The following is a 10,202-nucleotide window of genomic DNA, read 5'->3' on the forward strand; positions in this document are numbered from 1 at the left end:
CAAAAAATTCCTATGGAATAGAATAAAGAATAATATAATATACTAACCATATAAATAAAAATAAATTAATGGGGATTTAATGCGTGTAAATGGTTAGCCAGGGCAGACTCACCAATCCGGATGGAAAGTGCAGTGTGCGGCAGTGGGCGTAGGGTGGGCCATGGGCAAGATCCCTCCCCGGGAACTGAGGCGGCATAGACATGAATGCGATATCAGGCGAAACCAAAAAGATACAGCAGTGTTGAAGAGTATCAGATATGGAATGTGTGGCAATTGTTGAAAACAACATATCTAAAAACAAAATGTTAATAATATGTATGATTAATGAGAATAATGTGATGCAAAAGTAATTGAAAATTGATAGTGACCCTCAAAGAGTACAGAGAGAGTGCTGGCCATAAGCCAAGTATATACTATGTAGTAAGTATATGCAGATGAATGTAAACAGTGAATGGTGTGCAAAAATTAAAGAAATGTAATAGTGTAAAAGAAAGTGTGAGTGTGCAGTTTAACAAAAAGTGAAGAAAATTAATGAAGGGGTGTACATAGACCATGATAGACAAGGAGAGTGACAGAATTACCAGTCATCAAGAAAAGAAAAGGTGTGAGTAGTAGGAGAAAAAAGATTTTTCACCTAAACATCGCTCCTAAAACACCAGCAGACAAGATATTAGGATGAGAGATCCGTCCAGCCGGCGTCCTGCCAATAAGGTCTGCAGACACCGGTCAGGGCGGCTCTGATAATAAAGGCCCCTTTAACTATCCACAGCTGATACTGATTGCACAACCAGCATGGAGAAAAAAATAAATAAAAATATAAGGTAAACTTTAATGATAGTAATGGTAATATTTATAAAAGCTAGTATAGTGGCTTAAGACAAAAGGTAGTAACCATGAGCATAGGCAGGGTCAAGTACAATCAGACCAGAGATATTATTAACATTTTGTTTTTAGATATGTTGTTTTCAACAATTGCCACACATTCCATATCTGATACTCTTCAACACTGCTGTATCTTTTTGGTTTCGCCTGATATCGCATTCATGTCTATGCCGCCTCAGTTCCCGGGGAGGGATCTTGCCCATGGCCCACCCTACGCCCACTGCCGCACACTGCACTTTCCATCCGGATTGGTGAGTCTGCCCTGGCTAACCATTTACACGCATTAAATCCCCATTAATTTATTTTTATTTATATGGTTAGTATATTATATTATTCTTTATTCTATTCCATAGGAATTTTTTGGTCGCATCAGCTCCTGATGAGTGGGGAGACACCCACGAAACGCGTCGAGCTTTTGAAATGATGTCCCAGTTATACTTTATATGGAACTATATTTATTTTATTATGAATTTACTTTTTTAACTATATACTAAATTTATTTTTGTTTTACATCTAGTGGATGCATATCTATTATGTGGATGTACTTGCTGATGTCGGTTTTGCTGTCATAGGCACTACCATGCCATATTACCCAATTATTTTATTTACTACTACTATGTGCTGCTATATGTGAATACTATATATCATGCTTCTACTGTACTTACGCCTATATACTTTATGAATTTGTTATGAATTAACTTTTTTAACTATATACTAAATTTATTTTTGTTTTACATCTAGTGGATGCATATGTATTATGTGGATGTACTTGCTGATGTCGGTTTTGCTGTCATAGGCACTACCATGCCATATTACCCAATTATTTTATTTATTACTACTATGTGCTGCTATATGTGAATACTATATATCATGCTTCTACTGTACTTACGCCTATATACTTTATGAATTTGATCTTTATTATTTTTTATGATCTGTTACCGAACAATCAATAAAAAATTATATATATTTTTTTCAATTTGGTTAAAACCTACCTCCATTATCCTAGTGCTTCATTTAAAAGTCCCAAACTCCCTCTATTACGTACCAATTACCGGGATGGAGGCACATACTTGTGCTTCATTTAAAGTCCCAAAATTCCCCTCCTTTCTTGCATATATATCGGGATGGAAGTACCTGGATATACGGGATTGATAGTGTCCCCCTATCTTCCCGGCGTGAGGTCCATTTATATATTGCTGATGTCTTTAGTATTTTTTATGTACCTACATACATTTATTCTATTCATGTTTATGTTGTACATTGACAGCATTACCGACACCGTATAAACGTCCCACCTGGATATCTAATTAATAGGGTCCAGTGCACACTCGCTGGCCGATTGCGGTTATTGTTATGTGTGGGGCGGTTGGGTATTTGGGTGTTGCTGGACTCTTTTCTTTCCTTGCGGGAACTGCGATGCGCCAGTTGGTCCTCCCCTCCTCCCCCTTCACATCTGATTGGGAGGTTCGGGTGGACTCTACTTTGCGCATCGGCGCCACGCGTCCTACGTCGTGCGTGTGACGTCACCTTTGACGTCATCACGCCAACGTTTTAGTGATTTCCGTCTCCGTGTCTCTATTGGGGGGCATCTGGCGCGCCTGACGCTGTTTTTTTTATCCAGGTTAGGTGTGGCTCCTCCCCCTATGTTTCACGCACGTGGCGTTGGCGGCATATTTAAACCCCACTCGGAGATAGCTGTGTGTGCAGCTGGTCTCTGCATGGAGTCTGCACACACTGGCCGTCTTGTCTGCTGGTGTTGTTTTTAGGAGCGATGTTTTAGGTGAAAAATCTCTTTTCTCCTTCTACTCACACTTCATCTCTGGTCTGATTGTACTTGACCCTGCCTATGCTCATGGTTACTACCTTTTGTCTTAAGCCACAATACTAGCTTTTATAAATATTACCATTACTATCATTAAAGTTTACCTTACATTTTTTTTTTTTTTTTCTCCATGCTGGTTGTGCAATCAGTATCAGCTGTGGATAGTTAAAGGGGCCTTTATTATCAGAGCCGCCCTGACCGGTGTCTGCAGACCTTATTGGCAGGGCGCCGGCTGGACGGATCTCTCATCCTAATATCTTGTCTGCTGGTGTTTTAGGAGCGATGTTTAGGTGAAAAATCTTTTTTCTCCTACTACTCACACCTTTTCTTTTCTTGATGACTGGTAATTCTGTCACTCTCCTTGTCTATCATGGTCTATGTACACCCCTTCATTAATTTTCTTCACTTTTTGTTAAACTGCACACTCACACTTTCTTTTACACTATTACATTTCTTTAATTTTTGCACACCATTCACTGTTTACATTCATCTGCATATACTTACTACATAGTATATACTTGGCTTATGGCCAGCACTCTCTCTGTACTCTTTGAGGGTCACTATCAATTTTCAATTACTTTTGCATCACATTATTCTCATTAATCATACATATTATTAACATTTTGTTTTTAGATATGTTGTTTTCAACAATTGCCACACATTCCATATCTGATACTCTTCAACACTGCTGTATCTTTTTGGTTTCGCCTGATATCGCATTCATGTCTATGCCGCCTCAGTTCCCGGGGAGGGATCTTGCCCATGGCCCACCCTACGCCCACTGCCGCACACTGCACTTTCCATCCGGATTGGTGAGTCTGCCCTGGCTAACCATTTACACGCATTAAATCCCCATTAATTTATTTTTATTTATATGGTTAGTATATTATATTATTCTTTATTCTATTCCATAGGAATTTTTTGGTCGCATCAGCTCCTGATGAGTGGGGAGACACCCACGAAACGCGTCGAGCTTTTGAAATGATGTCCCAGTTATACTTTATATGGAACTATATTTATTTTATTATGAATTTACTTTTTTAACTATATACTAAATTTATTTTTGTTTTACATCTAGTGGATGCATATGTATTATGTGGATGTACTTGCTGATGTCGGTTTTGCTGTCATAGGCACTACCATGCCATATTACCCAATTACTTTATTTACTACTACTATGTGCTGCTATATGTGAATACGATATATCATGCTTCCACTGTACTTACGCCTATATACTTTATGAATTTGTTATGAATTTACTTTTTTAACTATATACTAAATTTATTTTTGTTTTACATCTAGTGGATGCATATGTATTATGTGGATGTACTTGCTGATGTCGGTTTTGCTGTCATAGGCACTACCATGCCATATTACCCAATTATTTTATTTATTACTACTATGTGCTGCTATATGTGAATACTATATATCATGCTTCTACTGTACTTACGCCTATATACTTTATGAATTTGATCTTTATTATTTTTTATGATCTGTTACCGAACAATCAATAAAAAATTATATATATTTTTTTCAATTTGGTTAAAACCTACCTCCATTATCCTAGTGCTTCATTTAAAAGTCCCAAACTCCCTCTATTACGTACCTTTTTTTTTTACTGACCTTCATTAGATTTCTGCCTTTTTGTCAGTGCAATACAATACAATACGATACCTTCCCGAGTCCTGGGAGCTATATCTTGCTTTGTCCAGTAGGTGGCGTCCGGAACTCACAGCAGGCTTTCCGAGGGTTAGCGAAGTATACCGAAGTTTTCCAAAGCGCAACCCTGCACTGCCCGCTGATCCAGTAGACCGGTCACGCCGGCACACGTCCGTACACCCGCTGGAGCCCCACGGACCCCATTAAGGGTCCGAATCGTCACCCGGAGTACTGATGCTTATCCCGGACCGGGGGGGAGACACAGAGGGGGAAGGTAGGAGGATAGGTGGGGGGGAAATCTTCGTTTTCCGAGGGGGATAGGATCGATTCAAGGAGGCCGGCAGGGGGGGATTAGCAGGGAGCCGCACTCAGCAGCATTCTCCGAACGGTGGGGGCGATGGAGCACACCAGGACGCTAGGTGCCGACACGCACCATCACAGACTCCTCCCCCGGAAATGGCCCATTCCAGGACCCTTTTTTTGATCCACACTGGAATGGGATCGCATTGATGTTCATACCCTGCTTAGCTTAATAACATCTGCAAATACAGAGATTGAACTGTTTACCCCATCCTCCAGGTTGTTTATGAACAAAATAAATAGTATTGGTCCCAGCACAAAACCCTGGGGGACCCCACTACCCACCCCTGACCATTCCAAGGACTCCTCATTTATCACCACATTCTGAACTTGCCCTTGTAGCCAGTTTTCAATCCATGTACTCAGCCTATAGTCCATGCCAAGGGACCTTATTTTGTACACTAAACATTTATGGGGATCTGTATCAAATGCTTTTGCAAAATCCAGATATACCACATCTACGGGCCTTCCTTTATCTAGACGGCAACTCACCTCCTCATAAAAGGTTAACAGATTGGTTTGCCAAGAATGATTCTTCATGAATTCATGCTGATTAATTACTGTTAATGATACCATTCTCATTAGTAAAATCTTGTATATAGTCCCTTATTATCCTCTCCAAGAGCTTGCATACTATTGATTTTAGGCTAACTGGTCTGTAATTCCTAGGAATGTATTTTGGGCCCTTTTTATATATTAGTGCTACATTGGCTTTTCTTCAATCAGCTGGTACCATTCCAATACTGTACACATGTCAGAAATTGAGATGCTTACCCTGCTCTGTAAAATAAGTTATTGCCTCATAACCTAACCTAAGAGAAGTATGGCCAAAGCTTTTTTGGCCCTACTTCTCCTATGGATCACAAGAGTGCATTTTGTTCTACACTCTTGTGGCCGTTTTTTTTCCCCAACATCGGGGGAATTTTGGCCCTACTTCTCCTATGGATCACAAGAGTGCATTTTGTTCTACACTCTTGTGGTCGTTTTTTTTCCCCAACATCGGGGATCATAATTAGTTGACATCACTCAGCTACTCCAGGCTTAGGAAAGATTCCGATTTTAAAGTTGGGATCCACCCAGATGCCTGGACCAGCAGCTGGCCCAGCCGCTCTCTGGCCAAACAGATGGCCAAAAGGGCAGGTAAATGCCCATTCAATCAAACAGCTCATCTCTTGTACTGAGAGAAATAATAAAAAAAAGTCTGGCCTTCTTCTGAAATAACTAGTTGCCTGGATGTCTTTCTACTTTCTGACCCACTGACCTGGAACAAGTATGTAGCTAGTGACTAAGCTAAGTTTTCTATATAAGCTGCAGTCTGTTAGCAGCATTAACACAGCAGTTTTTGTTTTTTTCTGATTCCCGTAGCCTAGTAAAGGAAGTAAAAAATGTATTTATTGGCAGAATGAATAGGTGATAAAACAATGTTACAGGGGTATTAATAATAATTATATAATATAATATAATAATAATTAATATACTATCTCATATTCATACATTTTTATTTTGTCCCCAGTTTCAAAAAAACTGAACTGTATTGACAGCAATTAATTAAATGAATATGTAACTTTTTATTATTGCTTTGTACATACGGCAATTAAAACTAAGTACAGAAATATCTTCACAAAAGCCTAATGTTTAAGACCCCATTCATACTTGCAAATGGGGCTATTTGTCATTACCCATGGTATACTCAGGTATTCCCTGCAATAAGCAAAGCAAGAAGAGTCTGAAAGTGCCCACAGATATTCACCCTCATGCAGCAATTACCTGTGGCCGATCGTCCCTGGATGCAGACAGTCTCCCCCAACGAATCACAAATGGCCCGAGTATAAATGGGATCTTAAATGACAGCTGAAGAACATATTTTTGAAGTTGATTGGTGGCTGTGGGGTTACATTACATTACATTACATAAAACATTTATTTTGAGCACATTTACAATTGAGTACACCACTCTGGTGTAAGTTAATTGTAAAAGGAAACTGGAACAAAGGGGTTGTTGTTCTTAAAGATTTACTCCAGGTCATATATATTATTATGGTATGTATTTATCTCTGCTGTAAAGCAACTACAAACTGTTGCTTTAAAAGAGTTAAATTATTGTCTTGGAGTAGTACAGCCCAGTCTGGACATCATTGCTTCAGGTCTCATATAAACACCCCAGCTGGTGTTGTTTTTAAAGTGTAGGGCCACCCTTAAAAAAAAATATATATAAAAAAATAAAAAAAAATATAAAAAAAAAATGAAAAAATTTTATTTTTATTTTTTTATTTACCAGAAATGCCTGTTGCTAGGCACATAATCCTAATCTTCCTCTTCCTCCTCCGCGGAGATGTTCTTTCTTCTCTCCTCGTCGCGTTGTCTTCTGGGTAATGGGTCACGCTGTGTTCTGGGAACTGTGTGTTCCAGAACACAGCGCGTTCCATTCACAAAGCGCTGCGCGACTCCCGCATGCGCAGTAGGAAACGGGCAGTGAAGCCGTAAGGCTCCACTGCCTGTTTCCCTTAGAAGGAATGGCGGCGCCGGGACCCGAGAGCCGAGGGACGGGCGGCCGACATCGCGGGCACCCTGGACAGGTAAGTGTGCTTATTAAGTGTCACGATCAGGAGTGAGGCCGAGATGCTGAGAGGGCTTCCCTTGCGGCCGAGTGCAGCACAACCCTGAAGATGACACAGGGATGCAGTGCCCACAGTAGCACAGGTTGCACAGGTTGCCAGGTAGCAGCGGCAGAGGACAAGAGCCGGGTAAACAAGTCTCTGGGGGCAACCGTGCTAGGAAGTCCAAGAGCGGAGCAGCAGAAGTCCAGAAGAGTAGTCAAGCCAAGCCGGGATCGGGTGCAGGGAGCAGACAAGGAACGTTGGGTACAAGCCAGGAGTAAGAGCCAGGAGAACAACAGGAGCAGGTCGAGCAAGCCGGGTCGGTACACAGGAGATCGGATAGCAGAAATCACGGGTAGAGGTACACAGGGGAGCTGACGATAATCCAGCGATGCAGCACTGTCAGGCGACCGTTTAAATAGGCGAGGTGCCCAGGTCACGTCGTGAGCGCGTCGAGGCGATCGTACGGCTACGTCGAGTACGTTGCGCGTTCGTATCAACACCGCGTATGCCCGCCTGGTTAGACATAGCGTCGGCCGTTCGTCTTGAAACTACCTTACGCTTCCGTAGGCGCTGACGCACGTTAACACGAACGTACATCGTGAGATTGCGCCTATTTCCCTGACATTAAGTCAGCAGCTGCTGACTTTTAATTTTTTTTTTTTTAAATGGTCCTCCTTTTTAAGTCCCTACTTCCACTTGGCCATTTACAAAACACAACTTAGAAAGAATGGGGACATATATTGTCATTACATTGTTTAAAAGAATGAAAAGAACAAGAGAATGCTTTACTGAGCACTTGGATGTGGTTAACCATACAACAGGTTGATGGTGGCAAAGACATTAGACATGATTGTTCTTGTGCTATGATTGTGGACATACAGTATACTGTACATTTGTTAATACACATTCTACTGAATATGCACCTCGTCAAAAAACACCTTGTCCCCATGATGATGGGGACAAGAGCCTCTTCCCGACAACCCTGACCATTGGTTGTCGGGGTCTGTGGGTGGGAGGCTTATCAACATCTGGAAACCCCCTTTAACAAACGGACCCCCAGATCCTGCCCCCCCCCCCATGTGAATAGGTATCGGGTACATTGTACCCCTACCCATTCAACAAAAAAAGTGTCAAAACTTAAAAACCACAACAGACAGTTTTTGACAATTCCTTTATTTAAAAAAAAAAAAGTGTCCCATGAAGTACATCCATCGTCAATCATGCCACCCAACAGACAAGAAAAATAGAAAAAAAATGGAACAAACTCCACCTCCATGGGAAGCCTCCTGGCGATTGCTGTCTTTTCACTTTAACAGCTCTTACATAGGCAAGGGCAGGGCCACCCACTGATGTAACCGGATGACCCACCCCCTCTAACGTTACATGACGTCACGTGGGGTCACTCAGTTATGTCACCAGGTGGCCCATATAAGAGCTGTCAAAGCAAAGAGACAGCATTCACTGGAAGGCCTCCCATGGAGGCAGAGTTTTTGTATTTTTTTTCTATTTTTCGGGTCCGTCAGGCGGCGTGATTGAAGATGGATGTACATTGAGGGACACTTTTTTTCTTTTTCAATAAAGGAATTGTCAAAAACTGTCTGTTGTGGTTTTAACTTTTTGACACTATTTTGGTGAATGGGTAGGGCAACAATGTACCCGATACCTATTTACATGGGGTGGTGGGATCTGGGGATCCCCTTGTTAAAGAGGGATTCCATATTGCGATAGGCCCCCCCACCCATAGACCCCACAATCAATGGCCAGGGTTGTCGGGAAGAGGCTCTTGTTACCATCAACATGGGGACAAGGTGCTTTGGGGGGACCCCAAAAGACTCTCCCCATGTTAAGGGCAAGCGATCTGGTATGGTTCAGAAGGGTGGATGCTTGCTCGTTGTTTTGCTTGCATCTATCTAGCAAGGTTAATTTGTGGTGTCAGCAAGGAAGCTGAGACCTCTGCAGTGTGTAAATGTGCTTTTACTATACAAAGATGCTGTTCATAAAAAAACTATTACAATACTAGGAATACAATACAAGACTGACAAATATCTATAACAAGCAAAATGCCTAGCAAATAAACAGCATATGGCCTGTAGCAGTAGAAATACACTTAAAAGTTCCTTCGCTCCAGTTGACAACATGTCTTCTGGAGATCAGGCACCTTCTTGTTCGCTTATTACATATGGGTAGGGATGAGCTTCGTGTTCGAGTCGAACATACGTTCGACCCGAACATTGGCTGTTCGCCCGTTCGGCGAATTCCGAACGTTATGGGCCGTTCGCGCCAAATTCGTGTGGCGCTCACGGCCCACAATGCACTGCGTCATTGCAGTGCATTGCTGGCTCATGATTGGCCAAGCATGCACTGTGACCCCGCATGCTTGGCCAATCACAGCGCCAGCAGCGAGGAGAGCCATGATTGGCCACAGGCAGGATGCCTGTGGCCAATCATAGCTCAGGCTGTGTAGTACACGCCCCACACTATATAAGGCCGCCAGCGCGGTGGCCTTGTGTAGTGTGTTGGCATCTGAAGCAGTTAGTGGGTGTTCTGTGTACCTTCAACACAGTACACATCGATCGTTATCGGCCGATTTTCGATCTTGCTCTTCTGTAGTGGTTGTTGTCTGCTTGCCCTGACCACAGTATACACCGCTATATTCACCTCACCTATATAGCTAGTGATCTATCTTTTATAATAGAGCTTGCAGTCAGTAGTGTTAGGAGCTTGTGCGTGCTGTCTGCGTGCTCTGTACCCAGTACACACCGCTATATCCACCTACATAGCTGTTCTCTATTTGAGCCCACTTGCCATCTGCAGGAGTTATTGGAAGTTGTGTGTGCCTCCAGCACAGCACAGTATACATCTGTATATACCCCTTTAACT

General features: G+C 42.1%; 2 long non-coding RNA genes across 2 annotated transcripts; both read left to right on the forward strand.

The window, feature by feature from the left end:
• Window positions 1–1,067: 1,067 nt before the first annotated feature.
• LOC143962918 (uncharacterized) lies at window positions 1,068–1,848 on the forward strand. The gene is made up of 2 exons (XR_013270833.1): window positions 1,068–1,133; window positions 1,236–1,848. It is a non-coding gene; the product is annotated as an uncharacterized LOC143962918 (long non-coding RNA).
• Window positions 1,849–3,450: 1,602 nt separating this feature from the next.
• LOC143962920 (uncharacterized) lies at window positions 3,451–4,231 on the forward strand. Its single transcript, XR_013270834.1, has 2 exons — window positions 3,451–3,516; window positions 3,619–4,231. It is a non-coding gene; the product is annotated as an uncharacterized LOC143962920 (long non-coding RNA).
• The last annotated feature ends 5,971 nt before the right edge of the window (window positions 4,232–10,202 follow it).

This window comes from Lithobates pipiens, unplaced genomic scaffold (genome assembly GCF_037356315.1).
Source record: "Lithobates pipiens isolate NorthernLeopardFrog02 unplaced genomic scaffold, aLitPip1_a1.2 Scaffold_8, whole genome shotgun sequence".
NCBI lineage: Eukaryota > Metazoa > Chordata > Amphibia > Anura > Ranidae > Lithobates > Lithobates pipiens.